The following is a 24614-nucleotide window of genomic DNA, read 5'->3' on the forward strand; positions in this document are numbered from 1 at the left end:
TTGTCGAATGTCATCAGATTGAGGCTGCAATCGTAATATTTAATTGTAATAATAGTGATAAATATGTGGCTGGTTTCCTAGGACGACATCGTTTGGTGTGCGGCCCGTGTGGTGGAAGTAGCCTGTGGCTAGAACTAACCTAACCTAAGGCTGTCGCCAGTGGCGGGTACAAAGAGAAGTTCCGGCCGGATGGCTAGTCGGTTCTTGCCCGCAGATGCAGGGGCAAGTCCCTGTGGGTCCTCTGGATAGTTGAATAGCGAAGCAATACTCAGTATGTGTTCTGCAGCCTTCGTAATCGCGTGTGTTGCGAATATTCTTTGTGGAAATTTGAGAAGATTCAATATGGGCAAGTGTTTGCGCTGGAAAATTATTCCCTCCCATGCAAATTGACTGCTTGTCTACTTGTACTGCTATTCTACACATTTCCCGTCTTTATTTGATTGAGAAAACGTTGATTGTGTGCATCTAGACGGTGAAAAAACATGTGGGAGAGACATTTGCTGGTTCTCTAGACATGAGAATTGGTGGTTCTCTAGACATGAGAAACACGATTATAAGTACTCATGTCTTTGTTGACTTTTTAAATTGCTAGGATGATTCGGAATCTGCTATATCTCTGACATCAGTATTCGTTAAAAAATACGAGTGGAACAACCAGTTTCCTCTGTTTTCGAGTTTTCTTGTAAAGATCTTCACAATCGAGCTAAGCTTCTAGTTACTCAGTGGTTTGCAGCATGTCCCACATAATGGCCTCGCTAAAGTTTCGAGTTTCTAGAGATATAATTTCCACTCTGTGTCTTCATAATTGTACTGTACAAGCAATCGGTAGCGCACTAATATGTGGCTGATAGGGCTATCGCCTAAATGGTATGATATTCTGGCAAACCACTTGAAAATACATACGTTCTTGTAATCCCAGAGCTCCATGCAGATACCACAGCAACAAGCAGACCAGACCGGAAACAGCACTGTCAGTAGAGGCCTTTGCGCTGGGGAAACCAGCCCACCCTTTCTACACTAGTTTGGAGAGTGGCCGTTACTGTGGAAGGCGCTCTGATCGCGAATCAGGACAGCATGTGCTTGTGACTGTTGGCTATTGTGGATGAGTGACCGACTGATCTCGCAGGAAATATCTAGTGCTGCGATTATATACTGTGCATGTGCTTATGTTTTTTGGGATCTGTCTGTTCAAAATGGTTCGAATGGCTCTGAGCACTATGGGACTTAACATCTATGGTCATCAGTCCCCTAGAACGTACAACTACTTAAACCTAACTAACCTAAGGACATCACACAACACCCAGTCATCACGAGGCAGAGAAAATCCCTGACCCCGCCGGGAATCGAACCCGGGAACCCGAGCGCGGGAAGCGAGAACGCTACCGCACGACCACGAGCTGCGGACGATCTGTCCGTCTTCGCAGTACATGTATGAGTGTCTGGTGATCAATAGCTATACGCAGGATGCAGATGTGATGATTTTGTATGGTGCAAGATAGCAATTGTACTTACCACACGGGTATGATATGGTGATACAGTCGTTTGTGGTGATATTGCCTGGTTTGGTATCGGTTTCGCACCAAAAAATTCAAGCTCTCCTCAACAGTAGCAGAGCAGTGCAATTAAGGAAGTGTCTTTGGCGGTAGTTTAGACCACTTTTGCAGGGTTCAACTATCAGTGCTATATGACTGCTATATCATTTCCGATCTGCACAAAATAGTTTGCAGCTGAAAGTCGTATAATTTGTTTGTCTGCAGAAAGTGGCGGACAATGCTCGAAGACATGAAATATCAGGAAGAACCAATCAGAAAGCTCTATTCACAAGAAGTTCCATGGCACCAGAAAGTCCTTTGTGCAGGGTGTGGGAGGGTCTACGACTAGTTCGAAAAAGACAGGGGCGGGTTATTTACAAAAAGTTCTGTGACGTCTGAGAGTTACGTGATATCTTTTTTGTTCGAGTGTTCAGAGACAATTCCAAGTAGACCATCTGCCTCTAGTTTGGACAGTTGGGATGCTGTCCCCTACCCGCCAGTGTCGCTTTAGAGCATCTGCTGAGCAAGAGTTGTAGGACATCGAAAATTCCAGCCGTCTTTTTCGTCTGTAGGACAGTGCTCCGAATTCTGTTTCTGTTTTCTCACGACCTGTTGTGGGGTTCGAAATATGTCTTGAATTTTTAGGTATGTAATGTTTCTGAATTTCCCTGTCTGTCCTTAGACACTGGTGTGCTTCGAAAAGTCAGGAAACAAAAGAAATAACAGTCTTAACATCACTGACTACAGCAGCAAATATAAACTAAGCCCTCTCAGCTGTAGGACTCAGAAATTTTTTTGTCTGTGGCAGTGCCTTCATACAACCAGCTAAAACTCGAACTGAACTGAGCGTCCTCATTCGAGTTAAAGAGATACTTATTTCGACTTCCAAATATCGTAGTTTTGGTGTGTAAAATCAAATATTGCACCTGATATCGGTTTTGGGATGTATTTCCCACAAAATCGCGCTAAATGGCTCAGGTAGGGAGACTGAATGAAGACTGGGAGGTTTCACAAGTGTGTCAGAACTCGCCATGATCTTTTTAGAGTTTATGTTCTAGTGAGGCGGCATTCCTCGGAATAGAATAAAACGTGTAATTACGTCGTAAATTGTTTAAATATTCTTGCATCATCTGCAAAGTCTCTCTCTCTTTTTATGCAGTGGTACATTTAGCTCCTGTGATATCGTCAAGACATGTATGTGACAATATTCTGCAGATTGCTTAAAACACCAGTTTTATAACTCCTGAAGCAGTTCATGTGCAATGACAAGGGGTATGCGAGTGGCACAAAGAAAGTGTACGTGGATGGAAGAGGCAGGCTGGTGGTATTTCTAGATAGACAGGAAGATGTTTAGTGCTGCCCTGCGGTTGCTTGTGGCCGGTGGTAAGCGTGGAGCGGTCCAGCACATGGCTTCTTCCAGTGGCTGACTCTGGTGCACAGAGCGCGAGCAAGAAAGTTCTTGATATAGGTTTAGCGCGATCTATGAAAGTGTATTTACGTGGTTCCTTTCGCTATCAGAATAAAAAAATTCTGCAGTTGTTTAACTGAGCCGTGTTTCGGCTCTCAACATATATCGCGCTGTAAAGATTGTTCTGAGTCCTTCCATTCCATCGTTAATTGATTCTTTCATATTTATCGTTATGCTGCGTACGATTCTGATGAGATTCCCCTCTGGCGGCGTGTCTGGTCTTATCGATCTTAGAGTCGTTGCTTCCTGTTAGCCTTGTGTAAGGAAATAAGATCTTTGGGGGGATGACCGGTTGATTGCCTAGCGGTGACGAGTCGGTCGGTCGGTTTTTAAAAGCGGGAATTAGAGACTGTCGTACGATGAGACCGCGGCGTGGCGTGGCGGTGGAGAGTTCGCTGTTGTTCCGAGAAGCCGCATGGTCTATCTTGGTGGTGCGAGACGAGTGGGACGAGTTGACTGGACAAGGCTGTAAGCTCTTGCTGTGAGCACCAGGGGGCGACGGCTGTGGTTCCGAGTCACTACTTGGTGGGAGCGGCAACGGATGTCTTTAAATTGTCCGTCTGGAGGCGGGAATGATGGACTAGTAACTCGCCTAACCTGAAGAGTGGTATTTCGCCGCCGTGGATGCAGAGAAGACGCGTGCTCTGGTGACAGAGCGCGTGGCTGCGTGACTGGGTCCTGTTGGGTACACTGGCGACGTGGACACGGTCGGGTGTGAGGAACCTTTGCATCGGAGTACACTTGCTGTTTCTCTGATAAACTGCAACTTAAGTTGGTTAAAGGTTTATATGTTAATTGTAGAATTTTGGTTTGTGCAACCAGCGTCTTTTCTGCCCTGTGGCCTCGGGTTTCCTGTCCCTGTCGCCGGTGTGTTTATAGACAGTAATCTTTTCCACTTCTTATTAGTATTGCCTGGTAGGAAGTGTATTTTTGGGCAGTGATTATTGTTTTAGATTACATTTTTTCTGCCTTGTGGCTTCCTGCGTTCGGATTTCCTGTCCCTGTCGCCGGTGTAATTATAGACAGTGGTATTTTGGCTTCTTATTAGTACTGCCTGGGAGGAAGTGTATTTTTCGGCAGGGATTATGGTTCCTGATTTGATTTCTCCTCCCCTGCCCCCGCGTGAGGTCGATGTGATTGCTGAATGTGAGGCGTTGTGGGTCTGTAAGTCGGCTTCTAGCCTGAACATCCTTCGGGAGACAATTGTGGCCGCCCTTACACCCAGTCGGTTAATTATTTCTGTCCCATGACATTTTGGTGGCAGGACATGGTATTAAAGTTGTTAGTTATTGTAAAATGTTAAGTGGTTGTATTTTACGCTGATTGTTTTTTGGCCACTGTTTAAAAAGGTTAAGTTTGCCTTTCATTGGTGGGTTTTTAAAATTACGTGGCTTTAAAATTGTTAATTATTGTAAAAGGTAAATAACTGTATCTTTACTTTGATTGTTTTAATCTACTTGGCATCCTTTGAAAATGCTAGTTCCGCCTCCCTGTTAGCGAGACCTTGTAATTTAATATCTTGTTGTGCCAAAGTTTAAAAGAAGTTGCCTCCCTACATGTTCGGTATCGAAATTGCATGCAAATTGGTTTTTTTGTTTCATTACTTGGAAAATTTTTAATTTTGTTATTAAATGCTTTATCGAAGTCTGTTTTAAGTAAAATGGCTTGGCTATTAACGGTAAAGTAAAGTTTATAATTTCATTACTTGGAAAATTTTGTTTTGTTATCAAATTTTTTATCAAAGTTGGTTTTAAGTAAAACGGCTTGCCCGTGAACTGTAAAGTAAATTGTTTTGAAAAGGCTCTGATGCAGGCTAGCTTTTTGGATCTGTTCTTGGTCAAGTGATAAAGAAATGACCTTTAATGGTTGAAGTAATCAATAAAGAAATTGTAAATTGCAACTCGACAGTAACCAACTAATTTTGGCCCCGTTTCCCAACTGGGGGTTTTCATTGATTAATCGCAACACCCGTGTCAAACATCATCTAAATTGTTTAAACGTCAGCATTAATTTCGAAGTGTATTGAGATTTCAGAAATAAAGATAATTCTTACGCAAATTATTTAAACAATGCCTTGTGCACACTAAATTAGCCTACCGCCGTGAGGTCCTCCCATTCGAGCAACTCGATACAGACTGAGCGAATTTCCCGCCTTTTTTCCCCAGGCTGCCATCTTGGATTACATCACGGTGGGGTGGGGGAGGAAAGGGGGAAAGAAGGGGAGAGGTTCACCAGCATCCTCTGGTAGTGGTGTTGTGAACTAGGTCAGTTGGTATTCGGACCTCAAGGTGAACACACTGGTTGGAGCTACAATATATCACATTGCATACAAAATAAGGACTTATGTCCATCCTATCGGGCGGCCCAGCACAGGCTGAGTTGCCGCACAGTGTAGCTGTGTGGTCTTAGGCGCCATGTCACGGTTCATGCGGCTCCCCCGTCGAAGGTTTGAGACCTCCCTCGGGCATGGGTGTGTGTGTTGCCCTTAGTGTAAGTTAAAGTAATGTGTAGGCTTAGGGATCGATGACCTCAGCAGTTTGGTCCCATAAGATCTTACCACAAATTTCCAAATTTTTTCCAGACTCAGTCCTTTTCCCACCAGTGCTGTTTTCGGCCTATCCTCAGGCGCCACTTTCAATTGATGGTACCCGCTCCTGAGATTCATACTTGTAAAGAACCGACGCTGACCCATATTATCAATGTTTCTGTGACGTTTCAAATTGAATAAGCATTCGAAACGGTTCGTGCATTTAGATATCTGTAGTCACAGAAAAATTTGTATTTCCTTGTTACGTCCGCTGATTTCTTTGCAACAACCACTATATTCGCTCTCCAGTGGCTATCACTCAGTTCTATAATCGAATCTCCTACTTGTTGTACAATAAACTCTTCTACTAATGGTTGCAGGTGCCTTGCTATATGGTATGGCTCCCTCTAAACTAGTGTGCTATCCCCTGTTGGTATACAATGTAGTGTCACCAGTGTTGCTGGTAAACCTCTGTCTGCACAAAACAAATCACTGAACTTCAACAACATGCTTTCCATAGCCCTTCGATCACTTTCTCTCATAACACTTCAATGCCGACGGTTTTCTTACAGCTTTCCTCTAAATTCGACTTGTAAAGGTCCTCATCTTCCAACACTTCCAGAGTGGCTATTACTGCACCATACGACAGTCACCCCCCCTCTACCAAAGTTATTCATACTAACTAATATCATCCATACTCCATTAATGTCACTCACATTCGTCAAACTCCTGTGGACAAAACAATATGAACTATTCAACTCTTCACTGCTTAAGAGCTGTTCAACCACATATAATGTTTCCCTCAGGACTGCTTTCTGACAGTTGAAGCACTCCCGTTTTCATTTTGACAGCTGCTTCCATTGCCAGTGCTTCCCATCTTTCCCACTTCTACAATCACACTGCCACTATGGTTATTGCTTCCTGCCGGCTAGCGTGGCCGAGCGGTTCTAGGCGCTTCAGTCTGGAACCGCGCGATCGCTACAGTCGCAGGTTCGAATTCTGCCTCAGGCATGGATGTGTGTGATGTCCTTAGGTTAGATAGGTTTAAGTAGTTCTAAGTTCTATGGGACTGATGACCTCAGCTGTTAAGTTCCATAGTACTCAGAGCCATTTCATTTTTATTGCTTCCTTATATGCACCTCCCGACCACATCTGTAACACCTGATTTCAGAAACGAAAACCTGCTGGTCCACTCTTTGCTTTGTTGCAATATCCACCTCCTCTATATGTGTTGCGATCCTTAGAGCTGACTCTAACTCCTCCGGATTTTCCATTTTTACCCTCCATGATATCCCTGCGGTATATCACGCAGAAAAACGTTCAGTCTGGAATCGCTCGTCCGCTAAGGTCGCGGGTTGGAATCCTGCCTCGGGCATCAATGTGTGTGATGTCCTTAGTTTAGTTAGGTTTAAGTAGTTCTAAGTTATAGGGGACTGGTGACCTCAGATGTTAACTCCCATAGTGCTCAGAGCCATTTGGACCATTTGAACAGTACAGCGGCACACTCCTGAAACGTTTGTGCTTTACTCAAGGTCTCTTGGTAAGAAGTAACAAGTAACTCCGACACCAGGAGTAAACACCAAAAATAACATAAATAAAGCTAAACTCACTGCACCACATTGTGCTAAGCTGGTACCACCAAACCCATGTCAGGTGCCTTCGCCTCATTCACCACTCACCAGAACCAAATCTCCCACCAGACTATAGGGCTGGGCGTGGACGAACGATTTCTGACGCAATTTGTTGTGTTAGGAAGCGAAACGGCCACCCTGACGCCAAATTGTTACAACCTCCTTATCTCAGGGGTTGTAATGCGTCAAGATGACTGAGAGATGTGGTTTGTGAATTACACCATTATGTGCAGAGATACACAGGCAAGTTTGGCACTGACTTTATTCTGATGAAGAATACACGGTGTCTCTGGTGGTCTAAGCGACGTTATGGCGTGCATAAGTGTGTCAGCGCAACCACCAGTACCGGAATCTGCTGGTCTGGCACCTGGCTGCTCTATCCTTGCAGGCATAATGGCTCCTGTCCTCATGTGGTGGCCGAGATGGAAGCCCCATGCCTGCCCTATGAAGTGCAGCTGGCTATTTCCTCAAGCGCTACTCGTGGTCACCATGTCCGGCGCTGAAGGGAAACAGTCAACAGCTGTCGTTGTAGTAGATCCTCAGCAGCTCCAGTCTCCTGCATTGGGAGGCTTGGTTGGTGACTGAGGACAGCCTTGGACGCCAGCGGCTGCGAGATCGCGTCCCAGCTCCACCCTTGCAGACAATAGCTTGCAGTCCATTGGGAAACATCTCCCAGAGGGCAGAGACTAGCTGCACCCCTGGTGCCAACACCCGTGCAGTGCCAAGTTGCAGACCCACCTCACCCTGGCCGTACTGCATCCATACGCGGAGATTGGCGGTTTGACAGTGGGCCGGCTAGCCGCTTATATTCATGACCACATGGTCATCGTTGTTAGCCTACAACTTAAACAAATCGTCATTCCCTCCACTTCCAGATGCAACGGAATGGCGACATGACACAGCTTACCTTGAGCCTCTGGGCTCCCGTATTTATACCCCTTTTCCTACGTCGCTGAAAAAGCCTCTGGAGGGGGACAAATGGAGTGCTCTTTAATACTCATAACATCAGCTTTTTCTAGCCTGGTTCGGTCCTCACATATGCGTTGCTAGCTACTGTTGTAACTGCAACATATGAGTTTTTCATAGCATGTCAGTGCCCTATGATGTGCCTGGTTGCTCCACATCTGTCTCCACACTAGTTTACAGTGCCTACCAGACTGTGCTTCCTCACCTGAGAGCAGTGTCATAAACCTGCCTTGCAAAACAGTTTGATTAATATCAACATTGCCAGTACCCATTACCTGATGTGTCCATTGCTCCCTTAACTTTTACCTTGTGGCCATAGCTACGCAAAATTTTCAAGAATTCCCCAAAATCCATACTTACACTTATTTGTAGGGGAGCACATCCCACAACCCTGTGATGTGTTCCTTTGTTCTATTCTCTATAGTATTAGTCTCCTCAGAGGCCATTCTTTCTCTTCTTTCCTCCGTTTTCTCATTGCCTTCCCAACCGCTTATGCTCTGATTTTCGAGCCACACTGTCACCTGTCTCATCTGTGCACAACACATGGTGACATAACCACGCTGATTGTTGGTGCAGCTTTTCGTGCCCTAAATTCTTCCCACAAATAATTTTAACTATTCCTAGTGATCACATTTCCTCTCTCATCCTAGCGTATTTTTGCGTCCATGTTGCACACCCACCTGTGACGCATGAAATTGTAAACGTCGACCTAACCAATATTCCCTCTCCCCTTACTCTTTCCTTATTACAACATGTGCATATTCCCATGTTATACAGGGTGTTACAAAAAGGTACGGCCAAACTTTCAGGAAACATTCCTCACACACAAAGAAAGAAAATATGTTATGTGGACATGTGTCTGGAACGCTTACTTTCCATGTTAGAGCTCATTTTATTACTTCTCTTCAAATCACATTAATCATGGAATGGAGACACACTGCAACAGAACGTACCAGCGTGACTTCAAACACTTTGTTATAGGAAATGTTCAAAATGTCCTCCATTAGCGAGGATACATGCATCCACCCTCCATCGCTTGGAATCCCTGATGCGCTGATGCAGCCCTGGAGAATGGCGTATTGTATCACAGCCGTCCACAATACGAGCACGAAGAGTCTCTACATTTGGTACCGGGGTTGCGTAGACAAGAGCTTTCAAATGCCCCCATAAATGAAAGTCAAGAGGGTCGAGGTCAGGAGAGCGTGGAGGCCATGGAATTGGTCCGCCTCTACCAATCCATCGGTCACCGAATCTGTTGTTCAGAAGCGTACGAACACCTCGACTGAAATGTGCAGGAGCTCCATCGTGCATGAACCACATGTTGTGTCGTACTTATAAAGGCACATGTTCTAGCAGCACAGGTAGAGTATCCCGTATGAAATCATGATAACGTGCTCCATTGAGCGTAGGTGGAAGAACATGGGGCCCAATCAAGACATCACCAACAATGCCTGCCCAAACGTTCACAGAAAATCTGTGTTGATGACGTGATTGCACAACTGCGTGCGTTCCCCCCTGCGGGTCCGGGGTAAGAATAGGCCCGAGGTATTCCTGCCTGTCGTAAGAGGCGACTAAAAGGAGTTTCAACCGTTTCGGCCTTCCATGTGATGGTCCCCCTTGAGGTTTGACCTCCATTTTTCAAAATTCTACAGAAGTACGAGCCTTTTGGGGAAGGAGCCTTACATGGTGTCTCACTGGTCCTCAGTGCACTACGACCTTGGCACTCAGCATTGTAACGGCGTTGTAACCACACCCACTATTCCTCAAATTGGGCCTAAACGCCTGATGGGTTGCACAAGTTACGCCCATAGTGCGTCCCCATCTGCACCTACGATCATGATGGACTTTCCATGGCACCCGAAATCCAGCATGGTAGCCAGCCTATTGTGGTGGGGTCGTCATGTACCCTCTAGGTTGTAGCCCCCTGACAACACAGGGATCGTACTGCCGATACCTGAGCTGCACCCTCCCCGCGTCGGCCAAGGAGTAGATGCCCATCTCCTTGGGGCATCAGGACTCCCGGCAACGGTCATCCTGCCAGGTGGCCCTTGCTGAGGCTGGGTGGCGCCCGTGTGGAGGGCCCCTGGCCGGAGTGGTTGATATCGGGGCGGACGTTTCGCAGATGAAATGTCAACATGCGTCGGGTCGCTCTGCGGCCGAGTCTTTTAAAAAGAAAGGTACTGTCTCTGGTTCTGGTTCTCCTGCCCTTTTCCCCTTGGCCACTCCCTGGGAGGAAAGACAGGCCCGCCGGCTTGGGGCGAAGTACTTCCCCCGCTATTTAGTCTGTTCTCGGACCGATGGGGGGACGTTCACCACCTCCAAGCCCATGTTCTTAGTCCAGCACATCGAGGACATCTTCGGGGAAATCGCAGCTCTCAGTAAAATGCGTTCGAGGTCCGTTCTTATAAAGACCACCTCTGCCACACAGTCGGCGGCGCTCCAGGCGTGCGACCGACTAGGGGACATCCCAGTGTCCATTGTCCCGCATCTGGCACTGAATAGGACGCAGGGGGTTATTTTTCATCGGGACCTCCTGAGCTCAGGGCCAACCTGGAGCGCCGAGGCGTGCATTTCGTCCGGCGAGTCCAGCGTGGCCCCAAAGACCGTCGCATCGACACCGGGGCCTTTATCCTCGCCTTCGAGGGGGACGTTCTCCCGGAGAAGGTAAAGGTGATGCGCTACCGGTGCGACGTGCGACCTTACGTCCCGCCTCCTATGCGCTGCTTTCGGTGTTTGCGCTTTGGGCACATGTCGTCACGGTGTGAGGCTGAGCCCCTTTGTGGCGATTGTGGACGTCCTCTTCGTGAGGAACATACATGCACCCCACTACCTTAGTGCATCAATTGTCCTGGCATCCACTCGCCTAGATCTTTAGACTGCCCCGTGTATCAGATGGAGAAGAAGATTCAAGAATTAAAAACTTTGGATCGTCTCTCTTATTCTGAGGCCAGGAAGAAATATGACCGCCTCCATCCCGTGACATTGACAACTTCGTTTGCCTCAGTCGTGTCCACTCCTTCCACAGTATCCTCACCCCTATCCTGTCCCCCCTCCATCTCCTCACCCCATCCGGGGTCTATGCCTCCGCCTCCCAAATCCCTCCCTTCCAAATCCTCCTCCCTCGCGGTCCCTGCCCCCTCTGCCCCAGGGACCACACATCCTCCTCCTCCCCCTCCGCCACCTGAGAAGCGATCCTCTTCTCAGGCGTCCATCGGGGAAACGTTCCGGACCCCGGCTTCCAAGGTCCGGCGTTCCAAAACGGACCCCGCGTGTGAGGACCTGCTTTGCGTCCAGCCCACCATCCCCGTGCCTCATCGGACTTCCCAGAAGGCCTCCAAGAAGAAGTCTTTATCCCCATCTCCACCCCGGCGCGTTTCATCTGACGCTCCATCTGTGAGTCGCTGCTCCCGGCCGTCCTCAGTTTCGCCGGGACGCTCTGCTGCCAGGCGCTCAGCTGGCCTCTCGTCGGCGAATGATGCTGCCCCTCCTACGCACCCCGGGAAAGCGGCCGCAGCTGGCGACGACTCGATGGAACAGGATCCGCCTCCCGCCGGTTGTAGCGTTGTTCCCTCGAAACCTGGCCCTCTGTGGCCGTCGAGGTGACCAGCTCTTCACCCGTTTCGTTCCCCCTTTTTTCTGACTAGCGATGGCTTTGTTACATTGGAACATAAGAGGTATTCGATCTAATCGGGAGGAATTACAACTGCTCCTCCGCCTGCACTGTCCGCTCGTCCTTGGTCTCCAGGAAACCAAGTTGCGCCCAACTTACCGTATTGCTTTTACCCACTATACCTCGGAGCGGTCTGACCTCACCCCTGTGGACGGTATTCCAGCTCATGGTGGGGTCATGTTGCTCGTTCGGGACGATGTCTATTACCATCCCATCCCATTGACCACCCCACTCCAAGCAATAGCTGCCCATATTACTCTTTCTACCTTTACTTTTTCCGTTTGTACTGTCTACACTCCATCGTCATCCGCAGTTAGTCGGGCTGACATGATGCACCTGATTGTTCAGCTTCCTCCGCCGTTTTTATTGTTTGGCGACTTCAATGCCCATCATTCCCTTTGGTGCTCTCCTGCATCCTGTCAGAGAGGCTCCCTCTTGGCGGATGTCTTCAACCATCTCAATCTTGTCTGCCTCAATACTGGCGCCCCGACTTTCCTCTTGGACTCTACTCATACCTACTCCCACTTGGACCTCTCAATCTGTTCTACCAATCTTGCCTGTCGGTTCGAGTGGTATGTCCTTTCTGACACCTATTCGAGCGACCACTTCCCCTGTGTCGTTCGTCTCCTGCACCACACCCCATCCCCACGTCCTTCGAGCTGGAACATACTGAAAGCTGACTGGGGCCTTTACTCATCCCTGGCGACCTTTCCGGACCACGATTTTCTCAGTTGTGACAGTCAGGTCGAATACCTCACGGCTGTTATCATTAATGCTGCCGAACGTTCCATTCCTTGTACTACCTCTTCTTCACGTCGCGTTTCCATCCCCTGGTGGAATGAGGCTTGTAGAGACGCTATCCGTGCTCGCTGACATGCTTTACGCACCTTTCGCCGCCATCATACGTTGGTGAATTGTATTGGATACAAAAGACTCCGAGCGCAATGCCGTAGAGTCATCAAAGACAGCAAAAAAGCTTGTTGGGCCTCTTTCACCAGCTCCTTTAATAGTTTTACTCCCTCTTCTGTCGTCTGGGGTGGCCTGCGCCGGCTGTCGGGCATTAAGGCCCACTCCTCAGTACCTGGCCTGACTTCAGGTAATGATGTCCTTGTTGATCCTGTGGATGTCTCCAACGCCTTCGGCCGGTTTTTCGCGGAGGTTTCAAGCTCCGCCCATTACCACCCTGCCTTCCTTCCCAGGAAAGAGGCAGAAGAGGCTCGGCGACCTTCCTTCCACTCGCTGAATTTGGAAACTTATAATGCCCCCTTTAATATGCGGGAACTCGAACGTGCACTTGCACTGTCCCGGTCCGCTGCTCCGGGGCCAGATGCCATTCACGTTCAGATGCTGGCACACCTTTCTCCGGCGGGCAAAAGCTTCCTTCTTCGTACCTACAATCGCGTCTGGACCGAAGGTCAGGTCCCCATGCGTTGGCGTGACGCCGTCGTTGTTCCTATACCCAAACCCGGGAAGGATAGACACCTTCCTTCTAGTTACCGCCCCATTTCTCTTACAAGCTGTGTCTGTAAGGTGATGGAGCGCATGGTTAATGCTCGGTTAGTTTGGATTCTTGAATCTCGACGGCTACTTACCAATGTCCAATGCGGTTTTCGTCGCCGCCGCTCCGCTGTTGACCACCTTGTGACCTTGTCGACATTCATCATGAACAACTTTTTGAGAAGGCGCCAAACGGTAGCCGTGTTCTTCGATTTGGAGAAGGCTTATGATACCTATTGGAGAGGAGGTATCCTCCACACTATGCACAGGTGGGGCCTACGCGGGTGCCTGCCCTTTTTATTGATTCCTTTTAACAGATCGAAAGTTTAGGGTACGTGTGGGTTCCGTATTGTCCGACGTCTTCCTCCAGGAGAACGGAGTGCCTCAGGGCTCCGTCTTGAGTGTAGCCCTTTTTGCCATCGCGATCAATCCAATTATGGATTGCATTCCACCTAATGTCTCAGGCTCTCTCTTTGTCGATGACTTCGCGATCTACTGCAGTGCCCAGAGAACATGCCTCCTGGAGCGCTGCCTTCAGCGTTGTCTAGACAGCCTATACTCATGGAGCGTGGCAAATGGCTTCCGGTTCTCTGAAGAGAAGACGGTTTGTATCAACTTTTGGCGATATAAAGCGTTCCTTCCGCCATCCTTACATCTCGGTCCCGTTGTTCTCCCATTCGTGGAAACAACTAAGTTTCTAGGGCTCACGTTGGACAGGAAACTGTGTTGGTCTCCGCATGTCTCTTATTTGCCAGCCCGTTGTACACGTTCCCTTAATGTCCTCAGAGTTCTTAGTGGTTCATCTTGGGGAGCGGATCGCGCTGTCCTGCTTCACTTGTATCGGTCCATAGTCCGATCGAAGCTGGATTATGGGAGCTTCGTATACTCGTCTGCTCGGCCATCCTTCTTACGCCGTCTCAACTCCATCCACCATCGGGGGCTACGTCTTGCGACCGGAGCCTTTTACACTAATCCTGTCGAGAGTCTTTATGCTGAAGCTGCCGAATTACCATTGACCTACCGGCGCGATGTACTGCTGTGTCGGTATGCCTGCTGGCTGTTGTCTATGCCCGACCACCCCTCTTACGAGTCCTTCTTCGCCGATTCGCTTGACCGTCAGTACGGGTTGTATGTGTCTGCTCTGCTGCCCCCCCCCCCCCCCCCCGGAGTCCGCTTCCGTCGCCTGCTTCGACAATTGGATTTTGCCCTCCCTACCACCTTCAGAGAGGGTGAGAGCCCGACACCACCTTGGCTCCAGGCTCCGGTTCATATTTATCTCGACCTCAACTCACTCCCGAAGCAGGGTACTCCGGCTGCAGTGTATTGCTCACGGTTTGTCGAACTTCGTGCTCGACTTGCCGGTCACACCTTTATTTATACCGATGGCTCCAAAACTGTCGATGGTGTCGGCTGTGCCTTTGTCGTCGGGGCCGCCAACTTTAAATACCGGCTCCTCGACCAATGTTCCAGCTTTACGGCCGAGCTTTTTGCTCTCCATCAGGCCGTTCAGTATGCCCGCCGCCACCGCCATTCATCGTATGTACTCTGCTCTGACTCACTCAGTGCTCTTCAGAGCCTTGGAGCTCCCTATCCGGTCCATCCCTTGGCTCAAAGGATACAGCAGTCCCTCCATTCTTTCGCTGATAATGGTTCTCCTGTCAGCTTTCTGTGGGTTCCCGGACATGTAGGAGTGTCTGGGAATGAGGCTGCGGATGCTGCAGCCAAGGCTGTAGTCCTCCTGCCTCGGCCAGCCTCCCATTGTGTCCCATCATCTGACGTTCGTGGGGATGTTTGTAAGAGGCTTGTGTCGTTGTGGTGGGATGCTTGGTCATCCCTCCAAGGAAACAAGCTCCGGGCAGTAAAACCGCTCCCAACTGCTTGGACAACCTCCTCCCGACCATCTGGGCGAGAGGAGGTCCTTCTGACCAGGTTGCGGATTGGGCATTGCCGGTTTAGCCACCGCTACCTGCTCTCCAGTGACCCAGCCCCACAGTGCCCTTGTGGTCAGGCATTAACAGTGCGCCATGTTTTATTGTCGTGTACCCGCTTTAGTCAATCTCGTGTTGTCCTGTGCCTGCCATCTACTTTACCGGATATTTTAGCTGATGACGCTCGAGCAGCTGCTCGTGTTCTGCGTTTTATAACTTTGACTGGCTTGTCCAAAGACATCTAACCTTTTTCCTTATTTTATCTACATCTTTGTTAGGTCTTTCTGGTGTCCCCCCCTCCCCTTGAGTTTTACTAGATTCCCTGTGCTCTAACAACAGTGACTGGGCGCTAATGACCTCAGTAGTTGAGCGCCCTTAAACCCCACCAAAAAAAAAAAAGAAAACTCCGCATTTGTAAACATTGCACTGACTGCAAAACTACGTTCGTGATGAACACTAACCTGTTGGTGCTACGTACTGATGTGCTTGATGCTAGTACTGTAGAGCAATGAGTCGCATGTCAACACAAGCACCGAAGTCAACATTACCTTCCTTCAATTGGGCCAACTGGCGGTGAATCGAGGAAGTACAGTACATACTGAAGAAACTAAAATTAGCTCTAACATGGAAATTAAGCGTTTCCGGACACATGTCCACATGACATCTTTTCTTTATTTGTGTGTGAGGAATGTTTCCTGAAAGTTTGGCCGTGCCTTTTTGTAACACCCTGTGTGCATTCCGTCCTTTTTTCCACGCTTTAGAAAGTTTTTTACGTATTTATTTTTGCATATTGTCATGCATTTTCGTGTATTTTTTCGTATTTTTACGTATTTTTACGTATTTCATCGTGTTTACAAGTATTTTTCCGTATCTGTATGTATTTTTCGTGTTTGTACGTATTTTTACGAATAATTTTCTGTTAACCATCTCCCCCCACAACTACTGAACGTCCTCATTTGCCCAGTTCGCTCGTAGTTTCCCGTTTCACCAAAGCCATCCCTGCTACAATAGTCCCCTGCTCCATTTTCCTGCACTAGTTCAGAAAAGTATCCCTTTCCATGGTTAAACTCAGTCCTACCTCCCATTCCTTAAATGCTGCCTAAACTATGGAATATCCTCCCCTCACCCAATGGCCTAACCATCAAAATTCCTTTCTCTGGTCTCACCATTCATTCACAAAGACCTTCAGCTTTTCAGGTTCTATCAGTCACTTTCCCTCACAAAGATGGTGCTGCAAAGATACATCTCCTTGGCACAGACATCCCAGAACCACCTCTGCTCCCTCCACAATCCCTATTACATACGTCACATCTCTGAAATTAAAGCTCTTCATTCCAGCACTTGGGAGAGCACTTGACAAACCACCTCCATAAATCATCCACCCTGTTGACATTCTACTCCCGTCTTGGGGCGTCACTATCCAACCCCTATGCTAGCCACAAAGTTCCTTCTTGTGTACCTATCATCGTACATAGCTGACTTCTTTGACTTGCGCGTCCCCCAAAGTTCCCTTCCAGCACTCTATAAAATCCAGAGCCAAAACAATCGCAGAAAACCGTTGTTAACTTTTCCACCAAAATCATCAGCCCAGCTCAAGTTACAGTCCTACACCAAAGTTTAAATACATTGGACTTCTCAAGGATCTACTGCCCTTCTCCCAATCACTACAATGTAAAAACTTCTTCATCACGAATTCCTCCAACCAAAGCCGACATAATACTAACACTGAACACTGTCTTTCCCAGATCATACCACCATCCAATAGTGATCCTCCCCACCATTCACATAACCATCCCCTGGTCACCTTTCAGGAATTCCTTACCTCCAACATGGCCTCACTGGCCTTTTTCAGGTCCCTTTGTAACACCAACATTACAGCAGAAGAGAGGTCAGCCGTACATAGCCTCAAAACAGATCCTGACCTAACTATCCAACCAGCAGGCAAAGGTTCCACCACAGTCGTCATGAGTAGCAGTGACTACTTGGGAGAAGGCTCTGCCAGAGTGATCCCAACTCACAAGTCCAACATAATTTCCAATCCCAGCTTAAATCCTTAGGGCCTCCACTTAACCTCTCCCCTGAATCTATTTCCCTTCCCACCCCTACCACACCCCAGAAACACATCTTCTACATGCACCACAAAATTCATACCCCTACAGATCTGGATGCCCCATTTAACTGGTTATTGTGCGCCCACTGAAACAATTTCTACCCTCATTGACCAACACCTCCAATCTATTGACCAAACTCTAGCCTCTCACATCAAAGATACTATGTACTTTCTTCACTGACTCTTCACCATTCTCACCTCTTTACTTTGTGAATCTCTACTTGTGAATGTTGATGCCACTTCCCTATACACCAACATCCTTCATGTCCATGGTCTTGCTGCTATTGTACACTTCCTCTCCCAATGTCCTTCAGACTCTAGATCCACTACCTTATTAACTATATCCTAACTCACAATTACTTCTCCTTTGAATGGAAGGTATACAGATAGATACATGGCACAGCCATGGGCACCCACATGACACTCTCCTATGCCAACATGTTTTGTGGGCCATGTAGAAGAAACCTTCCTACCTTCCCAAAACCTGAACCTCCTGATCTGGTTCAGGTACATTGATGATATCTTCATGACCTGGACTCTGGGCCAGAAAATCCTGTCTTCATTCCTTCACAATGTCAACATCTTTTCTCCCATCCACCTCACTTGGTCCTCCTCAACCCTGCATGCTACTTCTTGGCCACTGACCTCCTCCTCTCTGAGGGCTACATCCACACCTCTGTCCACATTAAACCAACCAGACACCAACAGTACCAGTATTTTGACAATTGCCAGCCCTTCCACACCAAGAAATCCCTCCCATACAACCTAGACATCTGGGAGAGGCGATCTGTAGTGACAGCAGCTCCCTTTCCCAGTATGCTGAAAGTCTCATAAGGACCTTCACAAATATGCACTATCCCCTAAACCTAGTCTGCAAACAGATTTCCCATGCTATATCTCCAAACACCCCAAATCTTCCCACCATCCCCAAGCACTAGCTACAAAGGAGTAACACACCCTCATCACCCAATATCACCCTGGACTGGAGTAACCGAACCGCATCATTCATCAGAGCTTTGATTATTTATCATCATGCCCTGACATGAGGGAGATCCTAGCCAAGACCCATCCCACCCCTCATAAAGTGGTGTTCCGTCACCCCAACCCCCAAAACCTCCACAACATCCTAGCCCATCCCTATGCCACTTCCATTCCCAACCTCTTGCCACAGCGATCATATCCCCGTGGAACATCCATTTGTTGTGCCAGTCTGTAACTTAATGTGTCATTTTTAAGTGAGTAGCAATGTGACCTTTCCTGAATAGTTGATATGCCAACGTGGACTTTTCATTGTTTCATTTTGCCTAACAGCATTTCTTCCATCACACAACCCTGTAATGTTTTCGTTTGAACTATTCTCTGAAGTATTAGTCTCTTCAGTGACCGTTCTTTCTCTTCTTCCTTGTGTTCTTTCATCACCTTCCAAACCGTAAACGCCCTGACTTCTGAGCCACACTGTATCAACGGTTACATGACCGTGCGGATAGCTGGTGCAGCATCTGATGCCCTAAATTCTTCCCACCGAAAGTCATATATACTATTTTTTAATGGTGTTTTCTGTTGGTACAGCATATCTCCTGTATTAAATTAATTAGTGAGACATTATTTTCAAGCTTTCATTCACCACTAATTACGAAAGTACACAGATAGGTTAAAGTTAATGTTTTCTTTAAGGAAATTTATTTTGAAGTCAATTTCATAAATGCAGAAGGTGCCATCTGTTGACAGTTTCTTTAACTAACATGCACGATAGCTGTTGCAGTTGCTTCAGTTCTTCATGCAAGTTGTAATCTACAACGCGATTCCGGTCGCGTGTGTGAAATCTTATGGGACTTAACTGCCAAGGTCATCAGTCCCTAAGCTTACACACTAATTAACCTAAATTATCCTAATGACAAACACACACACCCATGCCCGAGGGAGGATTCGAACCTCCGCCGGGACTAGCCGCACAGTCCATGACTGCAGCGCCTTAGAACGCTCGGCTAATCGCGCGTGGCTCGATTTCGGTCATACACGTCGATGTAAACAATGTAGACGGCACTGTCTATTGACAGTCTAATTTTACTATTATGAACAACAGGAGTTGGAGTTGTTTACTTTCTTTAACCAAGTGCTATATACTGTGCGAATAAATTGAATCCATCAACGTTCACCATCACAGGTAAGTAGCATTTACTTTTATAACGTTATGTTATACTTCTCCTAACCTCAATACCATTAATCTACATCACGAACTAAGTACACTGAAGCGCCAAAAAAGCTGATCCAGGCATGCATATTCAAATACAGAGGTATGTAACACGTAGAATACGGCGCAGTGGTCGGCTACGCCTATATAAGATAACAAGTGTCTGGCGCAGTTGTCAGATCTGTTAATGCTGCTACAAACGCAGGTCATCAAGATTTAAGTGAGTTTTAACGTGTTATAGCCGGCGCTCGAGCGATGGGACACAGCATCGCCGAGATAGCGATGAAGTGGGAATTTTCCCGTACTACCATTCCACGAGTGTACCGTGAATATCAGGAATCTGGTAAAACATCAAATCTCCGACGTCGCTGCGGCCGGAAAAAGATCCTGCAAGAACGGAACCAACGACGACTGAAGAGCATCGTTCAACGTGACAGAATGCAACCCTTCCGCAAACTGCAGCGTCCGAATCATTCAACGATACATCATTCATACGGGTCTTCGGAGCCGAAGGCCCACTCGTGTACCCTTGATGAATGGACGACACAAAGCTTTACACCTCGCCTGGGCCCGTCAACATCGACATTGGACTGTCGATGACTGCAAACGTGTTGCCTGGTCGGACGAGCCTGGTTTAAAATTGTATCGAGCGGATGGACGTGTACAGGTATAAAATTGTATCGAGCGGATGGACGTGTACAGGTATAAAATTGTATCGAGCGGATGGACGTGTACAGGTATGGAGACAACCTCATGAATCCATGGACCCTGCATGTCAGCAGGGGACTGTTCAAGCTGGTGGAAGCTGTGTAATGGTGTGGGGTGTGTGCAATTGGAGTGATATGGGACCCATGATACGTCTAGATACAGGTGACACATACGTAAGCATACTCTCTGATCACCTGCATCCATTCATGTCCAATGTGCTTTCCGACGGATGTGGGCAATTCCAGCAGGACAGTGCAACACTCCACACGTCCAGAATTGCTACAGAGTGGCTCCAGGAACTCTCTTCTGAGTTTAAACAGTTCCGCTGGCCACCAAACTCCCCAGACATGAACATTATTGAGCATATCTGGGATGCCTCGTAACGTGCTGTTCAGAAGAGATCTCCACCCTCTCGTACTCTTGCGGATTTGTGCACAGCCCTGCAAGATTGGGTCCTACATGATATTATGCAGGTGTACCAGTTTCTTTGGTTCTTTGGTGTAAAACAAATGTTTACTAATTTTTCTTAACAAATGAGTCATTACAAAAACCAAAAACTGTAAAATATGATCTATCACTTTTCTTCTGTATTTCCGCCGGCCGTAGTGACCGTGCGGTTCTAGGTGCTACAATCTTACCGAGCTTTACCGAAAGACCGCTACGGTCGCAGGTTCGAATCCAACCTCGGGCATGGATGTGTGTGATGTTCTTAGGTTAGTTAGGTTTAATTAGTTCTAAGTTCTAGGCTACTGATGACCTCAGAAGTTAAGTCGCATAGTGCTCAGAGCCATTTGAACCATTTTTCTGTGTTTCATGTTTCCACGATATCATGCGACACAGCATGCAAACTGAAGAGGGAAGCCTCCAGCCAGAGAGCGTTCCACACCACTGGAACGTATCACAGACTGCAGAAGAAGAAATGCCACACAAACAGTGGCAGTGCCAGGGATTGGCCAGGGTGGACCATGCGCCCCCCCCCCTCCCCCCCAAAGAAAAAAAAATTCTTGGCTCTCCCTCTGGCCCACCCAAATAAGACGGACGAATATCAGAATCAAAGTCTTAAGTCAAACTTAATTTTATAAAATTAATAAAACTTGTATACAGTTGTAGACATACGGCAAACCACTCTGTTACTCTGTTCAACAATTGAACAATTTTTAATTGCCCTGTATTAAAGCCATGAGATGAAACAAATGCATTCGTAATGAATTTTATGATGACGAAGTTAACATCGACATAGCCGTTGAGCCGTACCTGTTGACCGACGAGTGAACAAACTCGATCGATCTATCGAACGAACGGTTCTTCCCCACGGTCTGTTTTGTTTCTGCGCGTGTATTCTATAGTTTGAATTACCGGTAAACAATAGAAACATGTTCGTTTTCAAATGGCTCTGAGCACTATGGGACTTAACATCTTAGGTCATCAGTCCCCTAGAACTTAGAACTACTTAAACCTAACTAACCTAAGGACATCACACACATCCATGCCCGAGGCAGGATTCGAACCTGCGACCGTAGCAGTCGCGCGGTTCCGGACTGCGCGCCTCGAACCGCGAGACCACCGCGGCCGGCTTCGTTGTCATTGCTTTGATTTTGCGCATGTAGTCTATAGTTCGAATTAACAGTAAATAATAAAAACATATTTGGTGTCATTGTGATCTCTGTTTTGTTTTTGGTAGTGAATTGTATGAGTTACGGAAAATGAACGTAGTAACATAGCAAAACGGCCTAGCACATCAGATTTCGTCACTCGGTAACAAAAAGTAACTAAACCAAACGATGACATTACAACGTCTCCTGTAATTGCAGAGGCTATTCTCCACGATCCAGGAAGTGATTTAGAAAAAATTGTGTTTGATGATGATGCAGAAAAGCAGGAAAAGAATTGAAAGACTTCGAATATGATAAACTCAGTGAAAATAAAGTTAAAGATTTATTTTCTATTCCTAGCAGTAGCACCAGCAGTGTTAATCCGTGTGCTTCAGTTTGTGATACATCAACGAAATACACGGACAAACCTAAACAGTTTATATTAAGGCATTTTCCTTTTCGCTTGTTTGGGGACAGAAAAAGAAATTTCCAGCCAGGTTGGTACAAAATTCACCGATGGCTAGAATACAGCGTCGTACACGACGCTGCAAATTGTTTTGTCTGTCGATTATTCTGTTCCTAAGCTCAAGGCACAAAAAAGGCGAATTGCTTAGTTTTGTAAGTGAGGGTTTCTCTAATTGGAAGACAGTAACAGAGCCTAGTTTTAGCTTTAAACAGCATGAGAATAGCTTCAAACGCAAAAACTCTGGTGTTTGGGAATCTTTCAAAAATTAAAAAGTACGTTTGGAGAGAGCGCATCAGTTGCTGCTCTGATACATGAAACGTGTGCTCTACAAGTTCAAGTAAACAGAAAATATATAGAAACGATTGCTGAAGTACTTCGATACACAGGGCTTCAAGGAATAGCTCAAAGAGGTCCTAATGAATAGAAACATAGTGCAAATAAATGAAATTTTTAGAGTTAATGGACCTTGTACGGAAAGACATGAGTGTTAGCAAAAAACTTGCACGTAAAAGGGAAAAATATATTAATCATGATATACAAAACCGCGGGACTGCTACGGTCGCAGGTTCGAATCCTGCCTCGGGCATGGATGTGTGTGATGTCCTTAGGTTAGTTAGGTTTAAGTAGTTCTAAGTTCTAGGGGACTGATGACCACAAATGTTAAGTCCCATAGTGCTCAGATCCATTTGAACCATTTGAACTCCAGGGACTCTTTATGTTTCTATGAGTGGGTCAGCAGTGCATCAAATGTTTTTTGTACACAAATAAAAATTAAGATTGGAGAAGTGGAGCCGGCTGGGGTGGCCGAGTGGGTTCTAGGCACTACAGTCTGGAACCGCGCGACCGCTACGATCGCAGGTTCGAATCCTGCGTTGGGCATGAATGTGTGTGATGTCCTTAGGTTAGTTAGGTTTAAGTAGTTCTAAGTTCTAGGGGACTGATGACCTCAGAAGTTAAGTCCCATAGTGCTCAGAGCCATTTGAACCATTTGGAAAAGAGGAATTAAAAAAGTAAAGTGTCACTAGATGGGCCTGTCAATATGTTTCACGTCTGACTGTGAAGAAGACAATCGAAGCTGTTCTTGTAACCCTAGAAAACATTCAGGTGGAAAATTCAGAACGAGCTGCAGAATCATCAGGATTTAGTGCAAAGTTCAATTTTCCCTTTGTTTTTATTTATGCCTGTTCACATGTTTGCTAGAAAAGTGCAAGTCACTATGTGATTTCATTCAGGGCAAAGACTTTGGTATTGTTGCTGCAGTCAACTTAATAGAAGCTCCAAGGGATCAGTTCAATTAAATGCATGAATCAGACTCAGGTTTCACTTACGTGTGGAAAGAAAGTGTAGATGTGGCAACAAAAATCAGTGCCGATTTTCGCACAGATTCCTCTTTTGGCAGTAGAATTCAGAAACTGGCAAAACATCATCGGATATATGTCTGTGATCTGGCGAATAAATAGAGCATGGAACCTATACAACCAACTGATTTCAAATCTTTAGTATTTGATAAAATTTTACATGTAATTGACACTGAACTTGAGAGATGTTTTATTTCAAACTCTGGAATAATTAAAGAAATCACTTGTCTAAACCCAAAAAGTGAAAATTTTATGGATAAACAAACGTTACTGCCGTTGGCACAAAATTATTCATGCAATACTGAATCGGAGTTAGAAATTCAGATATTAAAAAAAACCTTATTACTAAACATTAACAGCATACCAGAGTAAAGACTGACAGTTTACTTGCATTGCTCAAGTTATTAAAGCAGTATAAACTTGCGTTACATGATTTGTACAAATTAAGTCAAATTACGGTTAACATTCCAGCTTCCTCCGCATCAAATGAAAGAACATTTTCGTGTATGGGACGTGTAAATAGTTATTTAAGGAATGTAGTGTCTGAAGAACGCTTGTGTTCTTTGTCATTTCTTTTGATAGAAAGGACTGTGACAAAGACCATTGATTTGCTAGGTGTGGTTGATTATTTAGTTACCAGTCACTACAGAAGGCGTAATCTGTTTTAGAAGTAAGTAAACGCCTGTTTGTTATTTTGTATTTCACAGTATTGCGATTTTTCTCAGTGGTACGAATTTTTTTGTTTTCCGGCTGAACATAAAATGAACCTATTTTCGAAAACGCTTGCTTTGAGGCACAATTATTTTTTTTTTTGTGGTATGGCATGTCGAGAAACGGGTGTCGTTGTTATCGGAGTATGTTATATGCAGACACTATACCGTGTCAGTTTTAGGTAGAGGGTGTTTTGGTTTATGATTCCTAAAGCTACGGGCAGAAGTCGGGCCCGAACTACGCGTTTACGATACTGCCA

This window comes from Schistocerca nitens, chromosome 3 (assembly GCF_023898315.1).
Source record: "Schistocerca nitens isolate TAMUIC-IGC-003100 chromosome 3, iqSchNite1.1, whole genome shotgun sequence".
NCBI classification, from domain to species: domain Eukaryota; kingdom Metazoa; phylum Arthropoda; class Insecta; order Orthoptera; family Acrididae; genus Schistocerca; species Schistocerca nitens.